Raw genomic sequence first — 18,416 nt, 5'->3', positions numbered from 1 at the left:
CTGAGCGCACCACGGGGAAAAACAGTGAAAAAAATTAGAGTAAAAAAAGAATTTAGAGTGCTTAGAGGTAGGGTAGCTCTGAAAAGAGCTGTTGTATTATGTGGGTGTTTTTTGTACCTACAAGTAGGTACCGATGCAGAGTCTAAAATTCAAGAGGAAGACTCTATTCCCCTCATCTGTAAAATGTACACCATCTCTCCTATAGATGCCTTGCATGTTGTAACGCAAGTTGTTGTGGTATATAGAACCCATACCATAGTCTCTGAGGAAAGTAGAAACAGATTTATTCACATGTTTCCTTGCTTTCTCAATCTGTGGACAAAATTGGTTGGACCAGTTCCATTTTTGCCTTTGGCATATATTAGAATATACCAAGGCAGTTTTTGGAAAAGTGACATCAATTGCCCAAAGGTGTCCTTTAAAAGCATTTCCAGACCTACCCCAGTCACAGTGCCCAGATCATTGCCGCCACAGTGCACAATTATGAGGTCAGGGTGTGGTAGATGCATAAAGGATTTTACCAATGGTATCAATTGGTGACATCTCAATCCTCTCTGGCCAATCCACATAATATCCACATTTGGTAAATCAAAGTTGGGAATACCTCTGTTTGCTGCATACTTTTCACTCCAGTGAACAAAGCTATGACCCACAATCCAGACTTTAGGCATCTTGAAGGTAGATGTGGTTGTATTCAAATGAGTTGTGGAAATGAAATGGCAGTTTTAAAGTAGGAGTTATGAAAAAAAGTGGTTGAGATTCAGTGCACTTGAAAAAGAAGAAATGATTGATGGTTTCTTAAAATTCTCCACTGAAAATTAGGGTGCATGCTTCTGTTTTTTGAAAGAAGTAATTCTAATGGTTGAGAAAAAGTCATTGAAAGAAACATTGCACGGGATAAGCTGCTATATTGAGAAGTCAAACACCCTTGCTGGGTTCATTTGCAACATAGTATCATGAACTTTTCACCTGTGTGCTCAGTTAGGTGGGAGTTACCATGGTAACGGGCTGAACGAGCACTGGGGGGATGGGTGAATATTATGTGAGTTTGAAAGTGTTGAAATGTAGAACCAATTAAAATGTTAGTTTGGTTTTGAAATAGTGTGGGAAGAATTTTGATTGGTTAAGTCCAGGGATATGTGTGAAGAATTACAGGGAATCAGGGCCATTTGTGGTTGCAGTGTCTGAGGTGCATTTCAGAGATTCTGCTTAAGAATGTCTGGTGTGTATGACTGACACTGTTCAAAATCTTCAAAAGCATTTTTAAAGGTGAGTAATGATTCATTTAATATAGATAGAGTGCTGTATGCACTATGGGGAAGATTAAGAAGCATATTGGGCTTCTTTATTCTTGCATTGTGTGTCGTGTTTTTTTGTAATGCTGGTAAAAAATGTAATGGTGCATATTGGAAATGTATGTTGGAAATGAGTCAAGTTTGTGCACTGTAATGTAGTGGTCATTTAAATGGGCTGTGCTCTGTGTCTATAACGATTTACTATGCTAAATGTTTTTGGGTAAAATGTATAGCTTTAACTTTTTTGACAAGGATCACACTGAGTGTCTGTGTCAATTAAGGAATTATATGTTCACCTTTTTCTATAATGTCACCTGTGTCTCCTCACAGTTTGCATCTCTTAGCTTATAAGGTAATGTTTCTTTTTGCATTGTGTCTCATGTTTCTATGTAATGCTGGCAAAAATATTAATGGTGCATATTCAAAATGTATTTTGGAAATGAGTCAGGTTTCTGCCTTGTAATGTAGTGGTCATTTAAATGGGCTGTGCTCTGTGTCTAAAACGATTTACTATGCTAAATGTTTTTGGGTAAAATGTATGGCTTTAACTTTTTTGACAAGGATCACACTGAGTGTCTTTGTCAATTAAGGAATTATATTTTCACCTTTTTCTATAATGTCACCTGTGTCTCCTCACAGTTTGCATCTCTTAGCTTATAGGGTACTGTTTCTTTTTGCATTGTGTCTCATGTTTCTATGTAATGCTGGCAAAAAAATGAATGGTGCATATTGGAAAAGTATTTTGGAAATGAGTCAGGTTTCTGCATTGTAATGTAGTGGTCATTGATATGGGCTGTGCTCTGTGTCTTAAACGAACTACTATGCTAAAAGTTTTGGGAAAAATGTATTGCTTTCAAATTTTTGACAAGGATCACACTGAGAGAGATGACACACACAAAGAGAGAGATGACACACACAAAGAGAGAGATGTGGCAGGCACAGAGCAAGATGACACACGCAAAGAGAGAAATGACACACAGAGAGAGAGAGATGGTGCAGGGACTGAGTGAGATGACACACACAAGGAGAGAGATGACACACACCAAGAGAGAGATGACACACACAAAGAGAGAGATGGGGCAGAAACAGAGCGAGATGACACACACAAAGAGAGAGATGGTACAGAAACAGAGCGAGGTGGCACACGCAAAGAGAGAGATGGTGCAGGCAGAGAGTGAGATAGCACACGGAAAGAGAGTGAGATGTCACACGCAAAGAGAGAGATGACACACAGAAAGAGAGAGATGGTGCAGGCACACAGTGAGATGACACATGCAAAGAGAGAAATGACATACACAAAGAGAGAGATGGTGCAGGGACTGAGTGAGATGACACACACAAGGAGAGAGATGACACACAAAGAGAGAGATGACACACACAAAGAGAGAGATGTGGCAGGCACAGAGCAAGATGACACACGCAAAGAGAGAAATGACACACACAAAGAGAGAGATGGTGCAGGGACTGAGTGAGATGACACACACAAGGAGAGAGATGACACACACCAAGAGAGAGATGACACACACAAAGAGAGAGATGGGGCAGAAACAGAGCGAGATGACACACACAAAGAGAGAGATGGTACAGAAACAGAGCGAGATGGCACACGCAAAGAGAGAGATGGTGCAGGCAGAGAGTGAGATAGCACACGGAAAGAGAGAGAGCGCAGGCAGAGAGTGAGATGTCAAAGGCAGAGAGTGAGATGTCACACGCAAAGAGAGAGATGACACACAGAAAGAGAGAGATGGTGCAGGCACACAGTGAGATGACACATGCAAAGAGAGAAATGACATACACAAAGAGAGAGATGGTGCAGGGACTGAGTGAGATGACACACACAAGGAGAGAGATGTAAATGTAAATGTATTTCGATTTATATAGCGCACGAATCACCCAGGGGTCTCAAGGCGCTTGCTTAGGGAACCCGTCCTGGTATTCCCCTGTGAGATACCCCGGCAGGGTATTCACAAGGTGAAAGCCAGGCATCCCGCCGCGAGGGGCCGCAGTGGAGATTAAGCAAGCTATTGCCCAGAGTCGCAGAGTGTGACCCCGTGAGTCGAGTAGGCACCGGAGCGAGAATTGTCGAGTCTGTGGAATTTTTGAGCCCGAGACCCGCCGAGGCGGGGAATCGAACCCTGGTCCACGGCTGATCTCAGCTTCCAGGTCTGCCGCCTCTAACCACTGAGCCACGCTTCTCCACTACACACACACACAAAGAGAGAGATGACACACACAAAGAGAGAGATGTGGCAGGCACAGAGCAAGATGACACACGCAAAGAGAGAAATGACACACACAAAGAGAGAGATGGTGCAGGGACTGAGTGAGATGACACACACAAGGAGAGAGATGACACACACCAAGAGAGAGATGACACACACAAAGAGAGAGATGGGGCAGAAAAAGAGCGAGATGACACACACAAAGAGAGAGATGGTACAGAAACAGAGCGAGATGGCACACGCAAAGAGAGAGATGGTGCAGGCAGAGAGTGAGATAGCACACGGAAAGAGAGAGAGCGCAGGCAGAGAGTGCGATGTCAAAGGCAGAGAGTGAGATGTCAAACGCAAAGAGAGAGATGACACACAGAAAGAGAGAGATGGTGCAGGCACACAGTGAGATGACACATGCAAAGAGAGAAATGACATACACAAAGAGAGAGATGGTGCAGGGACTGAGTGAGATGACACACACAAGGAGAGAGATGACACACAAAGAGAGAGATGACACGCACAAAGAGAGAGATGACAGACACAAAGAGAGAGATCATGCAGACAGAGATTGAGATGACACATGCAAACCGATCGATGAAACACACAAAGAGAGAGATGGCGCAGGCAGAGAGTGAGATGGCACACGGAAAGAGAGAGATAGCGCAGGCAGAGAGTGAGATGACACAGGCAGAGAGTGAGATGTCACACGCAAAGAGAGAGATGGCACACAGAAAGAGAGAGATGGTGCAGGCACACAGTGAGATGACACACGCAAAGAGAGAGATGACACACACAAAGAGAGAGATGACACACACAAAGAGTGAGATGACACACGCAAAGAGAGAAATGACACACACAAAGAGAGAGATAGTGCAGGGACTGAGTGAGATGACACACACAAGTAGAGAGATGACACACACAAAGAGAGAGATGACACACACAAAGAGAGAGATGACAGACACAAAGAGAGAGATTGTGCAGACAGAGATTGAGATGACACACGCAAACAGAGAGATGACACACACAAAGAGAGAGTATGGGCAGAAACAGAACGAGATGACACACGCAAAGAGAAAGATGGCGCAGGCAGAGAGTGAGATGGCACACGAAAAGAGAGAGATAGCGCAGACAGAGAGTCAGATGACACAGGCAGAGAGTGAGATGTCACGCAAAGAGAGAGATGACACACAAAAAGAGAGAGATGGTGCAGGCACAGAGTGAGATGACACACGCAAAGAGAGAAATGACACACACAAAGAGAGAGATGGTGCAGGGACTGAGTGAGATGACACACGCAAGGAGAGAGATGACACACACAAAGAGAGAGATGACACACACAAAGAGAGAGATGACACACACAAAGAGAGAGATGACAGACACAAAGAGAGAGATCGTGCAGACAGAGATTGAGATGACACATGCAAACAGAGAGATGACACACACAAAGAGAGAGATGGGGCAGAAACAGAGCGAGATGACACACGCAAAGAGAGAGATGGCGCAGGCAGAGAGTGAGATGGCACACGGAAAGAGAGAGATAGCGCAGGCAGAGAGTGAGATGACACACGCAAGGAGAGAGATGACACACACAAAGAGAGAGATGACACAAACAAAGAGAGAGATGGGGCAGGCACAGAGTGAGATGACACACGCAAAGAAAGAGATGACACACACAAAGAGAGCGATGACACACACAAAGAGAAAGATGGGGCAGGCACAGAGTGAGATGACACACGCAAAGAGAGAAATGACACACACAAAGAGAGAGATGGTTCAGGGACTGAGTGAGATGACACACACAAAGAGAGAGATGGGGCAGAAACAGAGCGAGATGACACATGCAAAGAGAGAGATGGCACAGGCAGAGAGTGAGATGTCACACGGAAAGAGAGAGATAGTGCAGGCAGAGAGTGTGATGACACACGCAAAGAGAGAGATGACACACACAAAGAGAGAGATGACACACACAAAGAGAGAGATGGGGCATGCACAGCGTGAGATGACACACGCAAAGAGAGAGATGACACACACAAAGAGACAGATGACATACACAAAGAGAGAGATGGGGCAGGCACAGAGTGAGATGACACACGTAAAGAGAGAAATGACACACAGAAAGAGAGAAATGGTGCAGGGACTGAGTGAGATGACACACACAAGGAGAAAGGTGACACACACAAAGAGAGAGATGACACACACAAAGAGAGAGATGACACACACAAAGAGAGAGATTGTGCAGACAGAGATTGAGATGACACACGCAAACAGAGAGATGACACACACAAAGAGAGCGATAGGGCAGAAAGAGAGCGAGATAACAAACGCAAAGAGAGAGATGGCGTAGGCAGAGAGTGAGATGGCACACGGAAAGAGAGAGATAGTGCAGGCAGAGAGTGTGATGACACACGCAAAGAGAGAGATGACACATACAAAGAGAGAGATGACACACACAAAGAGAGAGATGGGGCATGCACAGAGTGAGATGACACACGCAAAGAGAGAGATGACACACACAAAGAGAGAGATGACACACACAAAGAGAGAGATGGGGCAGGCACAGAGTGAGATGACACACGCAAAGAAAGAAATGACACACACAAAGAGAGAGATGGTGCAGGGACTGAGTGAGATGACACACACAAGGAGAGAGATGACACACACAGAGAGAGATGACACACACAAAGAGAGAGATGACACACACAAAGAGAGAGATGACACAGGCAGAGATTGAGATGACACACGCAAACAGAGAGATGACACACAAAGAGAGAGATGGGGCAGAAACAGAGCGAGATGACACACGCAAAGAGAGAGATGGCGCAGGGAGAGAGTGAGATGGTACACGGAAAGAGAGAGATAGCGCAGGCAGAGAGTGAGATGACACACGCTAAGAGAGATGGCACAGGCAGAGAGATGACACACACAAAGAGAGAGATGACACACACAAAGAGAGAGATGGTGCAGGCAGAGAGTGAGATGACATACGCAAAGAGTGAGATGGTGCAGGCATAGAGTGAGATTAATAATGAAACTGTACTGCACTGTTGCTGTGACACAGTTGCTGTGCTATAAAATTAGTTATGTTGTAAACTAGTGTTTATATCATTTACTTATTGTCATTGCTATGTAGTATGTTAGTAGTGGTCTATTCTTTACCACAGATTGTAATCATCTATAGAAAGATAAAAGAATATGCCAACGAAGGAAAGAAGAAGAAAAAGTTATAAACATGCTTTATTGTCCAAGAAAACACAATTAGAAGATTTATCCAAAACACAATCTTCAGTGAAAAAAAAGAATGCTCCTGGTAAGCAAACCAAGGATTTTTTTAGGAAATTAACGCAATGTAAAAAACATCTGGATATTGTTTCAAAGAAAAAAAAATCATCTTTAAATACAAAGAAAAAGCAGAGCCACCCAAAAAATGTTAGACCTGTACAAGGAGATGATATTGTCTATATTAAAAGATGGAGAAATCAATTTATTGACATTCGTTGACGAATGTTTTATAACAGAACTGTTTTAAATGTATAAAAAAATGTTAAGAATTATAAAAAGAAAACTGCTTTTTACAAGAAAAATAAAAGGATAGTGAAGATTGTGGATCAGGCTTTTGAAGTGAAAAAAATGTTATACATTTTAGTAATCAATAGAATTCATACACTAGATAAGGTAATCAATGTTTTGAAATCAAAATGTAAGTGGAAAAGTGTAATTAATCGGACTAATTTTTGTGATGTTTTTTCTGGAGAATGGAAGCATAGTTCAAGTTGTGAGTAATTTTTTAATGAAGAGAGTTACTTTCAGGATAATGATTTGGTGCATGCAGTTGACACCAGTGGTCGAGCATATGAGGTGAAGGACGGTTGTCCGGTTGTAAAAGAAACAATTGTGCCTAGAAATGCAGAAGAGGTGTTAGCTGATGAAGTTTTAGGGAGATGTCCTAAGGCTCCAGTGTATACTTGGAATTTTAGTAGCATTTGTAGTGTGCAACAGGATTCAATTGATTTGTTTCTCAATTTCTTACGTACATATACTAAGAAAAGTCTAAAACAAAAGATGAAGATGTTGCAAGAGTTAGATCCTTGCAGAGTGAGAGAAAAAACAGGTTTGCATGGGCATTCACTGGCTTGTCTTTCAAGAAAAGTATGTCAGAGTGTTTTTCACCATTTTAGGATGTTAGCAGTGCATCATAATAAAGTGAGGAAATTAGTGAGAAGGTTGTATTATGCAAAAAGTCCAGCACTTAAGCTAAAACAGGTAAAGTGTGCTCTTTTGCATGGATCTGAATTAGATGTAAAAAACATTTGTGAAGAAATTGAGGGGCATATTATCAAGGGATTTATCTCCGCTTTTTTGGCTTTAAAAGCCAAGAAAGCGGAGATAAAATTATCTCCCTATCAGCAACAGGGTGCTAACACGTAAATTCGCATGTTAGCACCCTTTTTCTCTACCCTTCCCCTTGCATCTCTAATGAGATGCAAAAGGGGCGTTCCAGAGAAAAATAATAGGAGAAATGTTGTTAAGCGACATTTCTCCTATTATCAAGGATTTCGCTAACCCTGTTAGTGATAAAAAAGCAGCGCTAACCGCGTTAGCACTGCTTTTTTTACACCTGGTATTTTCCTGACTTAGCCATAATATCCTATGGAAGGTGGATATCATGGCTAAGTTTGTGAGCCCCTATCATCAAGCTAACTCCAAACTTCGAGAGATTATTGTTGGTTTTCCAGCGATAATCTCTCATTTGGCAGTTAGCGCGAGGATTTTTATCACTTCTGAGATAAACCTTGCTAATAGCAAGTCTGCGATAATTTCCGGCGATGCTTAGCGTTAAAAAATTCGCTGCTAAGCCTCGTTAGCAATAAATATCGCTAATCGTTGGTAATATGCCCCTGAGTTTTGTTATTTTGGTCCCTCTGCTTCACTCCCCTTCCCCTTCTTTCCTTCCTTTGCTCCCTCAGTAATTCCCCTTCCCTCACTCACCTTACTCCACTTCTCTCACTCCTTCTCTCACTCCCTCTGTCCTCTCACATCCTCACTCCCCTTCCCTCACTCCCTCTCTCTTACCCTCACTCCCTCCATCCCCTCACTTTGTCACTCCCCCTTCCCTCACACTCACTCCCTTTAACTCACCAACACTCCCTCAATTACCTTTCTATGCTCCCTCACTTAGTCCCCTTCTCTCACTCCTTCCTTCACTACATCTATGTCCTCACTCCCTCACTCCCCTTGTCTTACGCTCACTTGCCTTTATCCACACTCTATTACCCCTCTTTCCTCAACCTCACTGCCCTTCTCTCACCCTCCCTCACCCCTGTTCCCTTACTCCACTTCCCTCACTTATCCTCATTCCCCATCCTTAACTCCCCTTCCCCTCACTCTCCTCACGCACTCACCTTTTCCCAGTCCCTCTGCTTCACACTCCCCTTCCCCTTCTTTCCTTCCTTTGCTCCCTCAGTAATTCCCCTTCCCTCACTCACCTTATTCCACTTTACTCACTCCTTCTCTCACTCCCTCTGTCCTCTCACTTCCTCACTCCTCTTCCCTCACTCCCTCTCTGTTACCCTCACTCCCTTTGTCCCCTCATTCTCTCACGCCCCTTCACTCACCCTCACTCACCTTCCATCCCTCATTGTCGTGAATGCACCCTCACTCACTCCCCCTTCTCTCTCACTCACTCCCCTTTCCTTACTCCCATTTCCTCATTTAGTTTTGCTAACTCACATTCCTTTAGTATCTTACTCACCTTCAGTTCATTTCTCTCTCCCTCTCTTCCTCTGTGTCACTGAATCTATCCGCCTCATTATCCTCTTAGTAATTTGCTCTCCCTCTATTTCCTTTTCCCTCTCTCTGTCCTTCACCGTTCCCTTCTTTCCATTTCTGTGTCCTTCACTCCTACTTTATCTCTTAGTACCCTTTTATGACTTTTAATCTCCTGCCTTGTCTCTTGTATTTTGAAATATATATTATAAAAATTAAAACTTTTTTTTCCCTCTTCCACAGATAATAAATTCAGTAAAAATATGTAATTAAGTTTACATTACTTATAAGGTAAGTTTGACAAACAAAATTTAGTTTCTCATCACTCTTTTCCTTAACCTCACTACTCTTCTCTCACCCTACCTCACCCCCGTTCCCTTACTCCGCTTCCCTCACTTATTCTCATTCCCCATGTTTACTCCCCTTTCTCTCACTCCCCTCCCACACTCAACTTCTTTCAGTCCCCCTGCTTTACTTGCCATCCCCTCTCTTCCCTTGCTTCGCTCCCTCACTCATTCCCATTCCATCACTCACCTTACTTCACTTCACTCACTCCTTCTCTCACTCCCTCTGTCCTCTCACTTCATCACTCCCCTTCCCTCACTCCCTCTCTCTTAGCCTCACTCTCTCCGTCCCCTCACTCCTCTTCCATCACGCTCACTCCCTATAACTCACCCACACTCCCTCACTTACCTTTCTTTGCTCCCTCACTCAGTCCCTTTCTGTCACTCCTTCCTTCACTCCCTTTGTCCCCTCACTCCCTCACTCCCCTTGTCTTACCCTCACTCACTTTTATCCACCCTCTTTCACTTCTCTTTACTCACGCTCACTGCCCTTCTCTCACCCTCCCTCACCCCTGTTCCCTTACTCCGGTTCCCTCACTACCCCTCATTCCCCATCCTTCACTCCCCTTCCCTTTACTTTCATCCCCCACTCACCTTCTCCCAGTACCTCTGCTTCAGTCCTCTTCCCCTCTCTTCCCTTCCTTTGCTCACTCACTCATTCCCCTTCCCTCACTCACCTTACTCCACTCCACTCACTCCTTTTCTCACTCCCTCTGTCCTCTCACATCCTCACTCTCCTTCCCTCACTCCCTCTCTCTCAGCCTCACTCCCTCTGTCCCCTCACTCTCTCAGTCCCCTTCCCTCCTGCTCACTCCCTTTAACTCTCCCACACTCCCTCACTTACCTTACTTTGCTCCCTCACTCAGTCCCCTTCTCTCACTCTTTCCTTCACTTCCTCTGTCTCCTCACTCCCTCACTCCCCTTGTCTCACACTCACTTGCCTTTATCCACCCTCTATCACCACTCTTTCCTTAACCTCACTGCTCTTCTCTTACCCTCCCTCACCCCCGTTCCCTTACTCCGCTTCCCTCACTTATCCTCATTCCCCATGTTCACTCCCCTTCCACTCACTCCACTCCCACACTCACCTTCTTTCAGTCCCCCTGTTTCACCTCCCTTCCCCTCTCTTCCCTTCCTTCGCTCTCTCACTCATTTTCCTTTCCTCTCTCACTGTTCTCTACTTCACTCACTCCTTCTCTCACTCCCTCTGTCCTCTCACTTCTTCACTCCTCTTCCATCACTCCCTCTGTCTTACCCTCACTCCCTCCATCCCCTCACTCTGTGACTCCCCCTTCACTCACCCTCACTCACCTTCCATCCCTCACTGTCATCAACTCACCCTCACTCACTCCCCTTCTGTCATTTGTTCCCTCAGTCACTTTCTCCCCTTCATTCAGTGATTTTATCCATTCATTTATGCAGTACACATTCATTATAGGAATATAGCTCTTTTTGGAGAATTGGAGGTAGTTCTGATAAGAACTTTTTCTTTCTTCTTTTTTAATTTTTAAATTGTTTTTAATACTTTTTCAGAACGATTGTAAAAATTTTTTATTTTTTTTCAGGACAAAAAAAAAACCAGGGAATGCAAAACTGCTCAGCAGGAGCAAAACAAGGGGGAAAAATGTGTGCTGGGTGGAGCAGCGGTTTTCCTCCTTTCTGCAAGCAATAAGTTCAATGCTCTGCTCCCTGTAGCAGAGCAGTTCGTCACAATCTTTGCAGACGATTTTCAAACCTCCGAAGACCGGCTGTATATTGGGGATTAAATGTACTGCTGCTCTTCCAGAAGGTGTTGCTGCTCCGATGGAGGTGCTGCCGCCATCTCTTGGGGGATTGCGTGCCAGGTCCCTGGTGCTCTCCCTTGCAAAATTATTAGGGTGCCTCCTCTCTACATGCCGGATCAAGGTGGCATTCCGGAAACTGTATTTGCGGGTGGGATCCCCACGTGACAGAGTTGTGTCACATATCCGGCAGGTCACTTTAGCTGCACTACATTTTTTTTGCCCCTCTGGGAAAGTGAAGAACTTCCAGATGAAATGGTCTTTTACTTTTCTCCGGGGGGTGTCCTCAGGCAGGAATTCAAGATCAGAGTCAAAAGTGTTGTTTTAAGGTCACATGGCTTGACGCGCGCTTACGCTGCGCGCTCCGGGGCGCTTACGGGGGCGCTTATGTGGCACGTACGTAGGCGCTTACAGAGGCGCTTCCGGGGGCGCTTACGCGGCGCGAATGAATGATGTTTTGCTCGAATTCCGGAAATGTGTTTAAAAGTTAAAATACAGTTATTAAAAATCAGAAATACTACTTTTATGAGTATGCCACTGAATGTCTTGCATTATTATTTACTTTAAATACATGAATATATTTTTTTTCGCTCGCGGGAATAGCGCTCACGCTATGTGTACGCCTGCGATTACGGGTGCACGCACCCTGAGCGCTCCAGGGTTTAAATATTTTTAAAAAAACAGGAAAAATACATTCAAAAATTAATATTATAAAAATATAGAATATTGGAATAATTAGAAAAAAATATAATAATTAATAGCTATAAAAATTAGCTATTAAAAAAACGTAATAATTCACTTAAAAAAATGTAGGTTTCAAACCCGTTATAGTTAGGAATTAGCATTTAAAAAACCTTTGAAATTCACTGAAAAAAACATAGGTTTGACACTCGTTATAGTTAGGAATTAGCATTTAAAAAACCTTTGAAATTCACTGAAAAAAACATAGGTTTCACACCAGTTATAGTTAGCTGAACATTTTAATCATACAAAACCACTGAAATTCCCATGTTATAGTTAGTTGGACTCACTAAAACTCGCGCGCCCGCAATCCACTGCTGATGATGTCACATATTACATCATTCATGACATGGTCAGTGACATCACTGATGACATCACTGATGACATCTCAAATGACATCACTGATGACATCTCAGCTGCTTCCTGAAGGTAAGTAAATCATGCACCCGTCTGAGTGAATTGGCAAACAGTTCCACAGACGAGCAGCCTGAACTTGGAAGGAACGCCTGCCCATATGGGCACGGGAGAACTTGAGGCAATTGCCTGCTGCTGAAAGAAAGACCTCAAGATTCTATCAGGGATATAGTGCTAGACTCTCTTTCTAGTATAAAGGGCATCAGTATCATGTAGAGCAGTGGTTCCCAAACTTTTGACTCCTGAGGACCCCCATTGAGTCACCACTGGAAGCCGGGGACCCCAAGCAATTTGTAGGATTTAAATTTCAAACATTAAAACAGTAATTCGAAAAAAATGAACACACATGTGCACAAAAAACAAATACTCGAATTACTAATGATTTTAGGGGAATATTTACAAGCTCCTATCACCATGGAAAATCACTTTTTGCGACGTTCCCGTGGCGATAGGGGCTTCGCCTTATTTACAAGGCAGCGTTAAGCCACTTAACGTGGCTTAACGCTATTTACAAGGCAGCGTTAAGCCACTTAACGTGGCTTAACGCTGCCTTGTAAATAAGACCCCCCTTCACCCAATGCTTAGCGTTAAAGGGGTGGGCAGTGGGTGTTGCGGTGGGCGTTTCCCCTGCAACACCCATTGATTGTGACGCTGTCCCCTATTTACAAGGGTAGCGTAAATGGGAGGCAGCACCAAAATTGAGACCAGGGACAACTGGGTCTTAACTTGGGGAAACAAGGAGAAATGCTTAATTTCTACTTGTTTTTGCAATATGCCTTGGATTGTTTATCTTCAGGAAGGTGACCCTTCCTGCACCTCAACAATCTTTAAAAAGAAAATGCCATTTTATAACTTTCATGTGTGCTGCATTAAGCAGCACACATAGAAGTGACAAAAGGACACTTCAAGATTGTTTATGTGCAGGAAGGGGGGCCTTCCTGTACATAAACAACCTTCCCCTGTTAAGTGTAGGGCCAGCACAGTGGAAACGCAGGGCTGCACCACATTCCTGTAAATATGGTGCAGCCCTGCGTTTCTGAAGTGGCGGAGTGTGTTGTTAAGCCAAGGAGGCTAACGACACTCTTCGCCACTTCTGTTGTATTTTATATTGAAAGAATTTGCAAGAAAACAAAAAAACTTAATGGGAAGGTTGTGCTGCGTCTCTGTGACTAACTTTTCAATGGTTGGCTTTATTTCGCAGTACGAGGCACCTGCTCCTGCCAGGGCCAAACTGGAAACCCAAAGCAGCCCTTGGCAAATGATTTCAGACCAGTTCCCATACTGTGCACACTGAGTGCAGTGAGTGAGCCTGACCACTACAAAGGGGACTTTGGATGGCTCTCCCCCCAAGCAATTTAGGAAACAATGGTGCAGTCTACAACACATATCATTATATATTGAATTGTAGTAGCTTTTCAAGAATCGTAAATGAAGACCTGACTATGCACCAGAATACGACAATCTTTCTGAGGGTTCTTCATTGATTCCCCCACTATCACCCTCCAACAGTGCTTCTCATCTCTCCATAGCCCCGCTCTGTCATGTGTATTTCATTTGTTATAGCATCTCTCATACCATTGTAGGATGTCAGAGCACTTTACATCACACACATATAGAGACAGTGAATCATACATGTAAATCAGTGTATAGAAAATGTTACATAAGGCAAAGGGGTAGAATTCACATGTCATTCATACTGGTAGGTATTTTTAAAGAGTGCTCGTTCTGGAGAAGCACAAACCCAGGATTCAGAAAATAACATAGTGGTTAGCATTGACTTTAACAATAAAAATGTAGTTCCACCCAAATAAACCTTTTTAGCAGCATCAGAATAATGAAAGACTAGGAAACAACATAAGTTATTAACTTACAGTTTGCAAGCAGCTCTTTGATGACAGTTTATAGGTCTATTTGCTAGATTACAACTGTCACTTATGAACTGCAGAGTAACAAAAGAATCCCTGTGGCAAAAGCAATAACCCAGTGACCTATGCACATAAAATACTGTTTCTTAAAATTCATTGTACACTTCCGTGCAGTAAGCATATTAACAGCCTGTGCTACATTGGATAAGTCAAAGCTGCCACCAGACAAAACTCTCACCTCTCTCCAGCAGGGACATTAATCACTGGCGTTATCTCGACCCTTTTATTGTTCTTTGAAAACTGCTAATTAAACAAGATACTTTGCAGTGCTTTTAAAACTGCTGCCTGTGGACCCCCTGGGAATGTGTCAGGGACCCCTGGGGTTCCGCGGACCACAGTTTGGGAAACACTGATGTAGAGCTTTAAAAGCCAAGACCAAAGCTTTGAAAGAAATTCTCTTCCGAACAGGAAGCCAGTGCAAAGCTTTCATGTGAGTGGAGACCCGCGCTCTGGGTACCAACATGAGAATGGCCTCCTCAAGCCATAATCCATAATCAACAACTTCTCCTTCACAATTTTGTTATTGGTGCATCACACTATCTAGTCCCATATAAAGGAATCACTTATGTTCTCAAATCAGTGTGTCAAGGATAGACCTCTCAATGCTGCCACATAAGACGCTATGGGCCGGATTACGATATCGGTCAAAGTTGCCTCTGACCGACACCGTTTCGGTGGAGAAACCGTCCAACCATAATTTGTGGTTTGGCACACCGAATTATGATCCAACCACAGAATGTGTGGTCAGAAACTCCCATTTCTCAATGGGAGCTTGTGCGGCGGCCGAAACCCATTAAGAAATGGGAGTTTGTGTAAATAAATCCCTGCACCGTGTGGCAGGCACCTCGCGGTGTGTGCCACACGGGGCAGGGATGTTCAGGGGGGCACCTAGGCCCAGAGGCCATAGGCTGCAGAACAACGGTGGAAAAATGCCTTCCTCTGAATGACAGAGAACACAGGAAACAATGTGTCTGGTGATCGAAGCTCTTGGTGACGTGTGAGATGAGGTCCAGAGACTCCGAGGTGGGGTGAGTCTATAATTATTCCAATCTACAAGAAAGGAGATAGAGGCGAGGCTAAGAACTACCACCCTATCTCCCTTTTAGACTCGTCCCAAAAAATAATGATCAGGGTGCTTTTGTTGCGACTGGAGGAGTGGGCTGAGGTTAATGGCATCCTTGCAGATTCCCAATTCGGGTTTCGTAAGGGCCTTGGTACTATCGAGCAGTGTGTTAACCTAGACCTTATCATAGGTAAATACACACGGGCCAAGCAGGGCACGTTATTCCTCTGCTTCGCGGATCTCTCCAGCGCGTTTGATTTGGTGGACCACGGATTACTGTGGACCACGCTATTAGATATGGGCGCACCAGCTGCAATTATCTATTTCTTGGCTGGATTATATAATAACCTATCGGCCCAGATCCGATTTGGCCAAGCGGGGGAATGTACCAATAACATCAAGGTCGATTCAGGTATTAGGCAAGGTTGTGTCCTTGCCCCTTTACTTTTTTCCCTCTTTAATAATGCCATGGATTCCGAGCTTAGATCAGTCATCGCCGATGCACCAACTGTTGAGGGTCAATCGATTCCCGTACTGCTATATGCAGACGACACAGTCCTATTATCAGGAACACCAGTCGGTCTGCAGAGATTAATGGACACATTTTTTTAATTCATCGAGGGAAGGAAATTAAAAATTAATAACTCCAAAACCTTTATTATGGCTTGCGGGAAGAAGGTTAGGAAACTGAGATCATTCCAGTTCGAGGAGCAAAAAAAACAAGTGGTAGATAAATTCTGCTATTTGGGCATCACTTTTAACAGTAAGGGCACGTGGGCACAGGAAATGCTTAATGTCAAGGCTAAGATGGGTAGAGGCATATTCGGTGTTTTTAAATTTGCTTCTAAATTGGGAAGTCGACGGATATGGGACATGTTGCATATCTATCGTCTCAGATGTGCCTCAGTGGCACTTTATGGTTCAGGTGTTTGGGGACACTGTGGTCAAGGAGATCTACAAGTGCAGGAAAACAACTTTCTAAAGAGACTTCTTTGTCTTCCAACCTCTGCCTCTACCGGGCTGGTTCACCAAGAGGTAGGGTTGGAATTCTTGACTGATCTCATAGGTCTAAGACCCCTAATGGCCTGGAGATCTATCTGGGCCAAGGAGGAAACTGGCTTTACCAGAAGAATCATTCAAGACTGCCTCCGCCTGGAGAAATATAATTTGATCCCATGGCTTAATGACGTCATAACAACATTTAGGGACGTATTCGACTTGAATGTTTTTCTGGACCCCGGTAGTGCCACTGATATCTCCAAAAAGGAGCTTAAACATGTTTACCTGGGGGTCAAAGCCAAGTTACGTAGGGATGCTACTTGCCTGTATGTAACACATCAATTTTATCATTTTAATAATCAGGCAAGTTCCGGTTATTCCAAGTATCTAAATGTGGTTACCAAGCAATCCCACCAGTACGTTCTCACCAGATTACGATTAGGTATTGTCCATAATCTGGTGGCCTTCCCCCTGATAAAAAAGCATACGTCAACACTCTGCCCCTGTGATGGGTTTTCTAAGCAGAGCACCGAACACTTTTTGTTACTTTGTCCTTTGTATTTGCATCTCCGTATTGCCTACCTTAAACCGCTTTAAAAAAAATATTTTGTGTCCACCGTTAAAACTGCTATGAGACTTTTATTTGCACTTGACGAACCGGATGTGTGCTTTTTCACAGCGATTTTTATTCTAAAATCTGTGTCCGCTAGGAAAAGTATGGCTTTTTAACTTCAATGTAGTGCTTTCAGTATATTCACAGCCTCAGCATATCTCGCCGCCCATCCCTTCCTTTGAGTGTATGATTTTAACTCCACTAATGTTTTGTATTACTGATGTATTATGTGTGCTTTTATGATTGGTTTTTTTTTTTAAATGACCGAATAAAGCTTTTTTTTTTTTTAAATTTGACTCCGAGGTGGTGTGTTGGGCTCCAGACATGCGGCACACTTAACTTTAAAAATGTACACGCTGCAAGGTATTTGTTTTTAAAATGCACGTGAAGTGTATCTGTTTTCCCATGACATGATTAGATGACATGTGGCAAGCACATTTGTTTTCAACGCGCCTGTCCAATGTATTTCTTTATGAACTGCTAATTGTAATCAACCATAGATGCTCTGCCGGTTCCAATGCAAACAAAGTACAGAAAGCCAGTTTCACAAAATCAAAACTGCAGACTTTCCAACATTATAAAATCCTTTCAACTATCATTGAACCAATGACAGCCAAAGTAAAGTCCTTGCCACACCTTTCACTTTGCACCAATCACTCGATATTCAATGATTGTGAGCACAGCATGCAGCAAACTTCGTATTAATCACTCGATAGTCTATGGTTGGAAGGGCATATAACAGCATGCAGCACACAGCGGATCAGCCCAAAATTCAAGGCATTTAATATAACTAATAAACTGTACGCGCTCCTCTATCTGCGACAATCTAGCAGACTTCATCCAACGCTTGTTCAATTCAAACATTTACAGTTTTCACGAGGTAGAGATACAATAGTTTCAAATTATTCTCGTCCAGGGGTTGAGGTACTCCCACGCCTGTCCCCTGTACAGACTTCACATAGAAGGTCAGGGTTCAGCTCGTCACCAGTTACGTAAAGATCCAAGAAGCCAAAGTGTGATACAATTGTAGATTTACTCTGCATTAAGGGGCAGATTTATGATGACTGGCGCATCCCCAGGGATGCGCCAGTCATCCTGCGCCGCTGCTCCGCCACCCATGGTGCGCCGCATTTACAATGCGGCGCACCATGGGGCAAAAACGGTGGCGCATTGCTGGAGCTGCGTCGCAAGCGCGACGCAGCTCCAGCAAGGCTCGGGGGTGCCCCATTTCCACAATTCTGCGTCAAGACCTACGCCTGCTTCAA

General features: G+C 43.8%; 1 protein-coding gene across 1 annotated transcript in view; it reads right to left on the bottom strand.

The window, feature by feature from the left end:
* LOC144783270 (uncharacterized) overlaps nucleotides 1-18,416 on the bottom strand; it is a 1,224,061-nt gene that overhangs the window by 929,402 nt on the left and 276,243 nt on the right. The gene's annotated exons all lie outside the window — the stretch shown is intronic.

Source organism: Lissotriton helveticus, chromosome 9 (assembly GCF_964261635.1).
Source record: "Lissotriton helveticus chromosome 9, aLisHel1.1, whole genome shotgun sequence".
Classification (NCBI taxonomy): domain Eukaryota; kingdom Metazoa; phylum Chordata; class Amphibia; order Caudata; family Salamandridae; genus Lissotriton; species Lissotriton helveticus.
This window is presented reverse-complemented; position numbering and strand designations above follow the sequence as displayed.